The following is a 12,931-nucleotide window of genomic DNA, read 5'->3' as shown; positions in this document are numbered from 1 at the left end:
CACCACTTGCTAATGCAAAGCTTCCCCCAGCCCTCGCAACCCCGGGGGTCCGGGCACCCCTCCCCACACACCCCTCTCCTGGCCACGGGCGCAGATGGAGAAGGCAAATGCTCCTCAGTGAACTTACTGAAGCAAAATCTTCCCCATATGGAAACTGGAATACRTTTTGTGGGTTTAAATAAACAAAGCAAAGGGAGAAGCTCATGAAAAATCAGCTCAGCAGCGACTTTATTCCTATACCAAASTTGAAGGATGGGAGGCTTAACTAGTTACGAGCAACTCAGACTGTATTTTTGCCTACCAGAACAAAGATCAATTTTTATTTAGATTGATTTTAGGAATTTACATGTGAGAAATGAATACAATTGGATCAAATATATACTAAAACAAATTGYTGACTCCCATGAAAGCCAATAAACCCAAAACAAATTTCACAGATCTCATCTACCAGCATTTGAGATTTGCTTTATTTCATTATTTTGTATRCATTTACGGAGCAGAAATTTGCTTAACTCTGTTCCACTTTTCTTTTACTGAAACAATAAGACTCTCTGCAGAATATTTTCGACTTGAATATTATCACCAGGATAGCATATGGCAAACTAGCAGCAGGCAGTTTATCTTCATCCTCTTTGTAAGCTAAAATTAGCACAATGCTTTTGCAACAGCATATGATGTATTCAGACCAGTACGATATACCTAATACAACTTCAGATCCATCCCTGGCTAACCTCCAATATCCAAGTAAATTGATTGCTAATTTTAACTGAGTATTAATGTGTTTAGTATCAAGTTGGCATTTATCAACTAGAGAGGCACTTTTAAGTTTAAAACTGTCATTTCACCTACACCAACTGAAACTGTAAATAAAATTTGTATATTGGTAACACACAGAATTTCAATTCATGTGTAYGAAGCAATTCTAATTTATATTAAAACATTATGTATGGAAAGCCATGCTGTAAAATTGCATCATATGTGCATTCTGCTTTTCGGTAATGATGCAATATAATTAGTRGTGGTGAAGAGCTTATATACCCATGTCATGACTAGTATGCTCCTTTAGACTGCTAGCTGGTTACTTTATTGGGATTAAATCCAACCARGTCACCAGCATCCTTCAGATTAAATTAAACCAAGTCATCGTTTTGTAGTTCTTGATGAAGTGGCTATGCCAGTCCTCTCTGCTCTTCAACCTGCTAAATTATAGCCACCTCAGGGGTTTTTTTAGCTGGATTAAATATGTGGTGAAACACTAATGCTAGCACTGCTTCTTAATTTGTTTCTTGAAGCTGTAACACCAAGGAACTTAGCACAATGCTCCTTGTAAAGGAAATCTGAAAGGTTCTAAAAGGTTCTAAAAATGCTCTGTATTTCACAAGGRTGGTTGTTTTATCACCTTTCCTGCCATTAGAATAAAAATATGTAGCAATGGGAAGTAGTCACATCCAACCAGGTATACAAACAAACACACACACAAAAAATAAATATTTATAGACTGACATTCAAAGATTTTGTGGCTYGGCCTGCTCACCAATAGAACATCCCTTTGCTCTCCTACAGCCCATCACAGAACTACAATACAAAACCACWCCAGGTCTGTCCCATAGTTACACTGAACTAACATCACCACTATTCTTCCTTTTGCGCACAGCTGACCCCAAGCAGAATTTGCAAAAGTTAGTCCAGACAGATATTAAAAAAAGAAAAAAAAAAAAAACAGGCAGGATCCTGCAGAAAAGCCTCTCCTGGGACAGTCTCATTGCCACAGGAAGGATWAAGGGACAGGTGAGGATAAATAGATGCTTTAATGAGCGTGGGAGGACAAGTAGAGCAGGAGCATAAAATTTCAACTCCACTTTGTCTCTTTTCCTTTTCTTGCAATTTGCCAGCATCTTACCCCCTGCTCTTTTAGCAAGAGGCTGCTRCACTGTGACACTACAATGCCCTGAAACTTTAACCCATTTTAAAGGATGACACTTTACTCCGAGCCYTTCAGTTAATGCTGACCTCATTCCCTCTTTCCCCTCTTTAGGAAGGCAGTCCATGCAGTGCATGTGCTGTAATCCAGGGCTCCAAGCACGAACTCCACCATGGGGTTTCTCCCTGGGTGCTGTGCCAGGAAGGGAGAAAGAGTGGAGATTCTCTGGGCACAACAAGGAGACCAAGGAAAGATTCTCCATCCTACAAGCCTTGCTCCCATGACCTTCACTTGCTGAACAACAAGAGCTAAGATATGCCTTCTTCGAGGTCCATCGGGACACTACAGACTCCAAAATATATTTAGCATGCATCCATGTGACACTGCTATTCAGAGCACTGGGGAAGATTTAAGAATCAGTTAGGTTATGTCTGCCACCATTAGATCTTTTCCAAGGGCATAAGGGGTGTCTCCTAACAGGTCTTCTCCTGCCCTTCTGCAAAAGATGCTCTTATAACCTGGAGACAAGACACAGTATTGGGGTGGCAGGGGCCATCTCTCACCCATGGCACAGAACCAGCCACAGGAAAACTAAGGACTAAGGGACAAGTACCTGGAAATGCTGTCCCCACTGTACTTGTATTTATTTACATGCTGTTTCTTCTTTCCCACACTTCCATATTGCACTTCGGCAAAGAGCAACTGCAAAAACCTGACTGCAAACTCAAGAGAACTAAAATAAAATACAAATACTCACAATAGAGTTATATTTATAATTACCTAAGTAAGTTATATGGAGATGATCCATGGCTATGAGATACCAGAGGTACTGCCTGGCAATGAGAAAGTTCCCAAGGCACAGAGGGAGGCAGGGTGGCAGTGCTACTCTGATGTGACAGTGCTCCCACTGCACATCATGGGCCCAGCCATACTCTCCCATGTCTTCTCCCCCCTCCTAAGCCTGAGCAGCGAAAGTTCAAAYGTGTCAAGCCAAAGCCTACATGGAACAGGTACCATGGCAAAAGAGCCAAGGGAGAAGGATGGAAGATTTTACCAACAGCTSCCTCATCCAAAGACCTACCAAGAGCAGTGTCAGGCATTTGCTCAGTCACAGCCCGACAATCCCACCCCAGCTTGGGYAGAAGGGACATTTCCCTGCAGTATTTCCCATGTCACCAACTAGTGGGTCACCAGGCCAGTGAGAAGTGGTCCCCAATGAATTATAGGGTGACAGGTGGCTCTGACATCACCACTGCTGCAAGCTGCAGAGGCTGTTCTGATTGCCCAGAGAAAGTCCTCTTTTCAATCATGAACTTAAAATTGGGGAAAAAAAGAATAGTAATAATAGAAGCCCATGTGCATCATTGTGCTTAGAAAAAATTATGTCAGCATCTTACAGCGCTGATCCTATTAATTAATCCCTTGAAGAATGCCCCCTCGCCCACAAACATATAATGTAATGCCAGCTTAATCTTACCTAAAAAAAATTACAATGCAATAAGATTACTAGTCTGACTCTGCTAACTGTTACAGCCCTGCTTAATCCTGCATTTCAGTGCTTTAACAAGCTCCTACAATACTGTACAGAGTTTATCAGAGCAGTTGCTGAGACAAGAAGGACTTATATTTTAAAGAATATAATTCCACTGTCTTTTGTGCTTTTTACGTATAATGTTTATACAGCGACTTTCATCCTGAAAGATCTCAAAGCCTATTGCCTGCTCCTGTTTCCATTGAAGTCTTCCTTTCAGGTTTCACATTAGAGTAAGATTAGAAATAAATATATATAAAAATACATATGGGGAGTTACAGAAGGAAGATTTGTTGCAGAAGGAGCTCATCCCTCCTTCCCATCCCCCAAATGCAGCTGGGAGGGTGCGACCAAATTGGCCCCCTCCTACCAAAAACCTGCAAAGGACCCCATGTGGGACCTTGCCTGAAGAAGTGGGTGCACACATGACCCATGAAAGTGTCATCTCTCCATCCCTGCAATAACTTTGCCTTCATCCCCARGCTGTCCTCCCACCAGCACAGCCCCACTCTGACAATATCCACCCACGGCCGCACATTTCCCAGTCTGTGCTGGTTACAGACATATTAAGCTTCCCATGGAATAGGAGAAGAAAGCTCTGCTCCCTCCCTGTAATTATCAAATCAGCCCGAAAATGAGGAAGAATTGAGAATCCTCATTACGGCACATCATAAAACACGGCGAGGTCTCGTGCTTGCTGTCTGTTATTGGCACAGACTGCCAACAAAACTTTGCAAAGAGCACAGGAATTCATGTTTGCAGAGATATTAAAGTCATAAAAGGGGAGATTTGTATTTTATTTTCCCACAGTCTAAATGAAGGTGAACCAAGCAAATTTGGCAAAGAGTGCTAGTCAGATGCCATTTCCCACAGCAGTGTGGTATTTTCCTCTGGGAATAAAACATTTTCCTTCAACTACTGTTTATAACTCTTATCAGTTCAACAGCAATAGAGCCATCAAGTCCAATATCTTGTGGAAAAAAGTCAAGGTCAACAAGTACTTGCATTTTCGTTTATCTTTAGCTGCAATTGCTACTGACATTCAATTGGGTAATAAACATGAGGACTGTCAAATGCTCTCAGCAAACAGGTGATCCAAAAGCTATCAGAGAGAAAGAGGCTACCGCCAGGTAATCAAACAATTCTGTTGCAACAATTATGATTTGAGTGCATTCATTTACAGAAGCAATCACCTGTCAAATTTGAATGAATAGCATCAAACCATTCCCACCACCAGGGTAATAAGGGCAAGAAAATACAAGCTATGTCTACTTTCTTCCCAACAAAAGCATGCCAGCATTAGCAAGAGTCTTTAGGAAAAAAAAGAATAAACAAAATAATCGAGCATCTTATTTCCTGAATTGAATTATAAAAAATTATTTTAACATAAAAACTAGAGGACATCTGTTCAAGTAACTGGATCTCGTGGTGGTGTCTCCCATGAACAGTAGCGGGTGTTTAGGAAAATGCTGCTGGAAGTGGAGGCACACAGGGGTGGGCTGTGCCACTGCTCTGACAATCAGCACCGGGGCAGCTTCCTGAGCCAGTGGTTGCATCTGGACCAGGGTTTTTAATAGCTACAAAAGGACCTATTTTTCCATGAATTGGTCTAATCTCTTTTTGTCCYCTGCTGACCTCCTCAGAACACTGTTCTGTAGCAATAAATTTAACCCAGCACATAAAACATTTTTGTTTGTTTTAAACCTACTAACACTCTGGAATAGCTCCTGTGCCACAAACACCCACCCTCAGTTCCTGCAGCTTGGGACAAGCACCCACTTTCTCCACACGCAACTAATTTTAAAGATTTCTCCTCCAACCTTAGTCATCTTTCCCCTCCCAGCCTTTTACGAGAGAGATAAGAAAATGGTCTGTGCCAAGCAGCCTGATGGCACACCCTGTTGCATCACTAATCCAGAAACACGGCATGTTTATGAGTTTATACTCCTTGTGATAAAATGTCTTTCAAAACAAACATCTCAAGATCACAACTTTTGTTTTTTTAACCTCCAATTTAGAGGGCAATGACACACACCTTAAAGTCTCGCTCTGCCTACATCAGATTGCAAAAGACTCAGCTGAAGCCACCAAGGCCTGGAGAGGCAGATGGGATGGAAYCCTTAAGATGGGAATACTAGGATGGCCTTTAATATGGCCATATGGGAAGCTCATTAGCTCAAATGAGCCCCCACAGCTTCAATGAAAACACCCAGGATGTATAGGAAAAAAACATCACATCTGAATAAAGCAACCAAAAGAAAACACCAAAATCTTATCAGCCATCTTGAAAAYAAACAACGCTGGCACTGTTGAAAGGGGCATCTTGGACACTAAAAACTTCAAASCTATTTCTACAACTTCTTACAAAACCAAACCTCCCTCTGCCCCATCCAAGGAGTGAAGTAAGATGCCCTTCAGTCCCACACCAGAGATTTTAGATAACAGCCCAAGATGGGATTTAGCAATGTGATTATTTTCCACCACTGATCCCTGTTTGGCATATTCAAGATCCTGCCCCCAGTAAGACACCTGGTTCTGTGCAGACACACTWTGGGGACTGCAAAAGCTGATGAATGTTCAGTTCAGGGTCAGGGCCATGTTCTTATATACACATCTATGTATACACAGGCTTCCACACAGCCACACAGATGTTTAAAGGGTAGACATTTCTGAGTTTAGAAAAACTTGCCAAGAAAATAGAAAAAAAAAAAAATAAAAAGGACTCCAGCACATGGACTTTGCTGCTTGATTACAGATGGGCCGAGAAGTCAGGAATATTTGTATTTCCATAGCCACTTTAAAGGTAAACAGTTTCCAAAGCCTTTTTCCCTCCTTCTGCTCTGCCAATGATGGCAATAGCCTCAGCTTGAGGGATCTGCCTCCTGACGTGGTCGTTTCTCTGCTCCCCTCCCAGCTGGAAGCTTTTCCGCTTTTCCTAAGCAAAGACTGAAAGTCACATTAAACTGTGCTGAAATGGTTGTGCTGGTTTTGAACTGCTTATTATCTCTGGGGGCTGACCTGAAAAACAAGTTGGTGCTKAGAGAAATTTAGGTTTTCCCTGAAAGGCAAATGGAAGGAAGGAAGATTTTTTTACAAGGAAAAGAATTAATTTATAATGATGTTACCCACAATTTAGGTAAAACAAGCAACATTTATAAGTATTTAAGTTAACTTTGCCAGAGCAAAAAGAAAATAACTGCTAATAACAGACATTTAAGCTAATGCAAAYGATTGAAATAAATCCTGACACTGGGAATAGATTAATGCTCAAATCATGACAGACACCCGCTTCCAAGYGAGAACTTGCTCCCATGCACCATTCTGGAAGCACAGCCCTGCCTAGCTGAGGCACGCAGACCTAACACTGCCGAAATCTAAGTTTAACAGCTGAATCAGGCCGATGAGACCAAAAAAAAAAAACCAACAAAAAACCGAAAACCTAAACTAGAAGGAGGAAAAAACCAGTTTCACGCCCCCCGGCTTTAGAGCAGAATGATAAATTGACATCATGTTGTAAGCATAATCCTCAACCACTCAATCCCTGTTAAAAAATAAAACGTGATTCGGGGGAGATAAAAATAATTAATGCTGGTGCTGCTGAAGAATACGCACCTACACACGAGGAGTTTCAGATTAAAATGGGTCTGGCTTAAATCTAGTATAGAGGGCACAGGTGCTCACGCTGATTTAAAGCAAACTGAGCACTGCCTGCCTTGCTTGATGGAAAAGCAAGAAAAGAAAAGGGGATGGCAGAGCCTCAGCAAGAAAACTGATACTGCTCCGTTTCCAAACAAGCCTATTACGCTTAATTCGGGATTCACAATACATAAAGCACCAGAAAAAACACAGGGAGCAGCCCCTGTTGACTAATGCCCTGTCTTTTCTAATCGAGGGTCACATCCAGTCTAACCGATCGCATGATAATGGCATCAGAAAAGGTCAATCAAAGACAAGCCGAAGCTTCCACTGCCTGGCTGACCTTCGGAGCTTGTGACAAATTGCTATCAGTCAATGTCAACTAATGACAGCGGCTCTTTGGCTAATCAATTGTTCTAAAAATGATCAAGAAAACTACTCGTAGGACAGCTCATTTTCACATCAATGCCTGTGAAGTATGAAAAGCTCATTTTTTTTTGAGTTTTTAATAAGCTCATAAGTAAAGCAGTTACTTGGTAACAGGGGTCACCTTAGTGAAAAGACAGAACCTTTGTCTGCCTTTTACATATTCTTTTATTACCATATTATAGTAAAAATATGCCATGCCATTACTATGCCAGAGGGCTACATAATAAAGTAGGTAATACTTCACACTTTTTTTTTTTTTTTTTTTTTGTTAATTTTTTTTTTTTTTTTTTTTTAAAAATTTTTTTCTTTTTTTTTTTTTTTTTTTTGAGATAAATACTTCTGTGGTTTAGGGGGCCTCTGTTTGGATGTAAATAATTGTCAGTATAGTCTCCACGTATATAAATGTAAAGCAGTCACCACTTGGACACAGGTGACATGCCCACTCATCATTCACCCAAACTTCACGTGACAGAGCCRGCAGCAAAAACCACGCTGCGAAATCCAGCGGTGCTGCTGGGAAGTGAAGGGCTAACAGCAGCTATTTTGTTCTTAAACCCACCCACCCCATGCGAGAACAACTTATTCCAACTATTTCCGACAGAATCCACATTTGGTAGGAAAACCGCATGCTCCGAAACTCYGTAAGCCCTGCGAAAGCAAACAGACATTTCCGCCCTGGAAGGATTCTGCATGTAAAAGCCAACGTGGAAATGCACACAGGCTTCAGCAGGGAGAGATATATCATGGTTCCCCTTGCACAGCAAAGAGGTGACTGCAGATTTGCCCATCCCTTCAATCTACCAGCCTCTCCCAGCATCATTTGCAGCCACTTCTCAAAGCTTCACAGCCCGGCCATGCTCAAATCTGCATTCATGTATGAAATACTACAAAAACAACAAATCCATGCTGTCTAAGGCTTGAGATGTGCAGGCACAATTACAACTTGCTTTTCCATAAGGAGAATGTCCAGCAAAGGACATTGCAGGGCATCACATCACAAGAAGCCATTTGAGAAGACGCCGCATTGAGAGGCGAAGAGGAGCCATCGTTCAAGCACTGTACTGCTTTTCACTTGGGTGACTCCCACCCATGACACCTGTACTGCCAGAAAGGATTTACCTTGAGGAAAACACCCCTCGCCAACCCAATTGCCCCCAAAGCAATTCCCCACACCGCCACAGAGAAAGAGGGGGGGAGTGGCAGTGAAGCGCAAAACAAGAAACATTAAAACTTTTGTTTTCATGGGAGAAACTGCCAAGTGACAGCAGTTTCAGGTTACACCCTAAACCTGCCTTGCTATGGTAGTTTTTCAAATTAAAATATCTTCTGTGGCCTCAGCCACTCTGAAGCCGTCCATACGCAARAAAGAAAGGAGGCAGGGCGACACTTAAGCTCAGCCATAATTGGAAGTATGTGAAAAATGAAGTGTCAGTTCGGTCAATAAAGGGCAAAGGTGAAGGGGAACTGCAGCCCAAACTCGGTGCGAAATGTGCTCATTAAGACACCCAATCCGAGGGCTCCTGCCCACCTATCCCATTAGTCATCGGCCATCTGACCGCTTCAAATGCCTCCCCGCTCTTATTACTTTTCTTCTCCAATGTTAAAAAAAAAAAAAAAAAAAAAAAAAAAAAGGCGAGCTGGTATATAAATCCTTGCTCAGTCATCTGGAACATAATGTGGCCCTTCTCTCCCCCTCTTCCCGGCTCTGCCGCCTGCCTTTGCAGCCTCCAAACAACCGCCTGGAGATTCCCAGCAATAATAAACCCGATTGCCTTTTTGCCTATAGGTTGCTCAAACTCCTACAAAAGCTTGGAAAAAAAAAAACCACTGCAGCCATTGATACATTTTTATAAAGAAATATCGCTGCTTTCTACTCCTAGCTTGAAGGAGCAACAATGATTTGGAGGTTAAAAAAATATTTTGAGCATAGGTTGAGGCTTGGACAAAAAAAAAAAAAAAACAAAAAAAAAAAAAAAAAGGAGAGAGGAAGAAACAATACACATAAATAAGGTGACACTGATGGATTATTTTTCTTTTTCTTTTAAGCCATGTAGGGGAGCTAAACATGGGAAATAAAGAGTTTCACTCTGGATTAAAAGTGACTGTACCTGGGCTTTGTTCAGTATCTTTCTGGCCTCACTTTTTGAAAAACAAACAAAATAGATCTTTCAATATCCCAAATAGGAACCTTTTGAAGTTACAAGACACAGTAAGATAAAAGAGCGCTGCCATGAGCTCAGCATTACCTGCCTGTACATAAGAATTTGCTTCTCTTCTTTTAAACAGAATTTAAGGAATTATTTCTCCACTATGTAAATTCAGCTCTTTGCACCATTTGGAGACAGACCTCAAAAGGCCTTTCTCGTTAAGTTCAGAGCAATGGGAAAACTTTTTCATAATATTATTCTGCATTCCTGCACTATAACTATCCCCTATGATGACACAATACCAGGCCTTTAGAAGAGGTTGTGTCAACGTACCATGCAATAACATATCCYGCTGTTCAGTGGCACGAGACCTCAGAACAGCTCCCTAGCAGTTAAATATGGATTTCTGCAATAGATCGAAGCAGCTGGGGGTTATTACTGTTTACTAAGTAAATAAATTTACATGTTAAAAAATACTTTAAAATGTTTACATGAAAGAGCGCCTCTCCTGATTTCAAAGGCAATCATTCGATAYGTGTTCTACACTGGGACATAAATAGGTTAAAAACACACTTTGCAGGATCTGTAGTGATGAATAAGGTAAAGAAGAAAAATCTCCAAACAGTCCAAAAATAGAACTGGGTTAACAACTAAGGAGAAAAATCTTGCTATAGGGCTTAAGCTTTCCAGTCTGTGTGCCCCCCTGAAAATGCAGAGCTTACATTCACATCCTTGTGATACTTCCAGCCAGGTTGCAAACTGGCCCAGAAGCTTTCACCTACYCCAACAAGGGAAGTAGGTTGTGAGAACAGCCTAAACTCAGACAGTTTTAGAGTGTTTTATTTCTGGTGATCAGATTTGCTCTTTTTTTTTTTTTTTTTAAATGGCAAACGTGATCTTGACAGATGGAACCAAAAGGAACTTTTACAAACTCCTATAAATAGGGAAGCCCATAATATACTGAATATATGTCACGAAACGCATGCATCTCGAGTTAACTYCTGTGCCTGCAAGCACGAGCATGTGGGTCCCCAGCCTTTTGCTGCCACCCCTCCGCAGCACCTGGCTGCTGTGGCAGTGCCATGCTGGCTCCTTCTGCTGCCAAGGAAAGCACCCAGCAGTGGTGAACACAAGAGTTTAACCACAGGCTTGCACCCCTAACATCAGGCCATAGGAGAAAGCCACCAAATCACAGCATTTGGAAATTAAATGCMATTGGGGAGAGGCAGGATGTTTGCGATCTTTTTGTTTCTCTTCCATTTTGGTCCTTTGGGGTTGTATTTTTTTACTTCTTCCCCATAGGGAAACACTAAAATCACTTTTTTTTGGGGGGGGAGGTTTTTTTACAGAAGGTGTACATGCAGGCATGGGTGTGCTTAAACAAATGAGCTTCTCCCATAATCTCAACTTTCAGAGCATTTCATGTAAACAAGACATAAAGCAAGGCTCAGCAAGACCACTGCTACCCTTCCCACATTCCTGTTCCTCAAAAACAAAGCTATTTCCATTGGTGGCAAGTGGCCCCAAGGCAGGTCTTGGTAACAGAGACCCCCTGGGACAGGATGTCTTTGCCAAAAGTCCTTTTCCAACCTYGACCTGAGAGCTCCAGTTATCAAATTCCCATTTTTGTAACTTTTTTCCAAAGTTTAATGCAATGAGCCTACCGCACAAAACACTATCAAGCACTGGCAGCAATTCCAGCCTCAATAAACCACTGGGATTTGGGTAACAGTTTCAGAACTGACTAAAGCTTCACTGACAAGTCCTTCTGTAGATATTTAATAGGACTCAGGCTTGAAACTCACATCCTGACCGAGGYTGCAGCATGCACCTTRCTAGGAACTGATCAGGATGGCARTAAGATATCAGACATGACCAGCAYGCCAGGCAACTAAATTGGCACATTTAGGAGAAAATGAAGCCTGAAAATCTTTAGAAGTACACCAGGAACTAAGCTCAATTTCCAACACGGTCTAGGAGCATTCTGGCAAGCCTCCTCACAGATGTTTTGTCCACGCACATATACACATAAACACACGCACATCCGTCTAATAAAAGAGCAGCCCTAACCGAACACAAAAACCCTCTCAAAACACCATGTTTTAGTTCAAAGCCTAKTTTTGAAGCAGCTTTTTCACCCTTAAGAAAACCCCATGGATTTAAAGTTTGCTCCAAAAGCAAGGGGCTCTAATGAACAAGTTGACACCACTTCAACTATAGCATTGTGAACAGCACCACTAGAATATATATGTATACATACTTGAAAGAAAAAAGGCCCCCTGAATTTATGTTGCATATCATTTTCCAGTAAAAGTCAGAGGTCAGAAGGTTACCAGTTTTCTGCCTCAGCTCTGCAACAGTTTACTATTCCAGGCCCCATTTTTACTAGGCTACACTTACGATGAAGTCAGCAACTTTTCTTTAAACAATAACGAGTCTCAAATACTTAAAATTCTATAAAGAGATGTTATTCACTATGTACGTTAAGTCCATGCATATAAAAAATTAAAATATACTGGTTTAGTTTAAAAACTAATCTTGTTAAATGGAGACTTTGCAATGCTAATCAGTACTGTTCAACCTTTTTTTGGAAACACAATTCCTTTGTTGTCTAACAGCACTTGAATGAAACATGATCATAAAACCAGATTTAAAAGTATATACCTATTGTGAGTTCAGAGTCAACTTCAATAAAGCACTCTCTTTTATATTCAGATTAAGGATACTTTTTAAATTTTAATTGCATTAAATTAACACTAAATCCACTGCAGTTGGTCTCTTCAGAAAAAAATATGCTTTCTGCGTCTCAGAAAAAAAAAAATCCAGAGATTCAGCTTTTTAGACTTCAGAGTTTCTGAGACAGCACTGATTATTTGTAGAATGCCCCACTTCCATTGCACCAAGCTCATTTCATTCTCACCCTGCTAAATCAGCTACTCCAGCCTGGCACTCAAACAGAACATTTTTGCATTCAAGTAAATTGGAATTGAGTATAAAAAAGTAAGTAAAAGTACGGCTCAGGACTCTGTAAAATGGGCCAACTAACATCTTTATATGCAAGCAAGTTTCGATGGCATCTTTGAAATATTAGCATGCATTTCTGCAAYCTTAATTACATTTGGTTTTGAAGATTTCATCTTTTAACCCATTTGAACGAAGAAAAAAATACCCCAACCTTCTCATTTCTTATTTTTTATTAAGCACACTGCAAATTTGGTACATATGTTGCTCTAACATGTGCCTGCTGGCAGGRTCGAAGAAATAAAG

The 12,931-nt window shown here is 41.1% G+C and overlaps 1 protein-coding gene across 1 annotated transcript in view; it reads right to left on the bottom strand.

Moving 5' to 3' along the window:
- The window catches only part of LOC130582247 (homeobox protein Meis1-like), a 106,608-nt gene that overhangs the window by 66,787 nt on the left and 26,890 nt on the right, over positions 1–12,931 (bottom strand). The gene's annotated exons all lie outside the window — the stretch shown is intronic.

Source organism: Malurus melanocephalus, unplaced genomic scaffold (genome assembly GCF_030028575.1).
Source record: "Malurus melanocephalus ecotype Western Australia unplaced genomic scaffold, MMel_1.1 scaffold_473, whole genome shotgun sequence".
NCBI lineage: Eukaryota > Metazoa > Chordata > Aves > Passeriformes > Maluridae > Malurus > Malurus melanocephalus.
The sequence above is the reverse complement of the archived record's forward strand: the minus strand, read 5'-3'. Positions and strand labels throughout refer to the sequence as shown.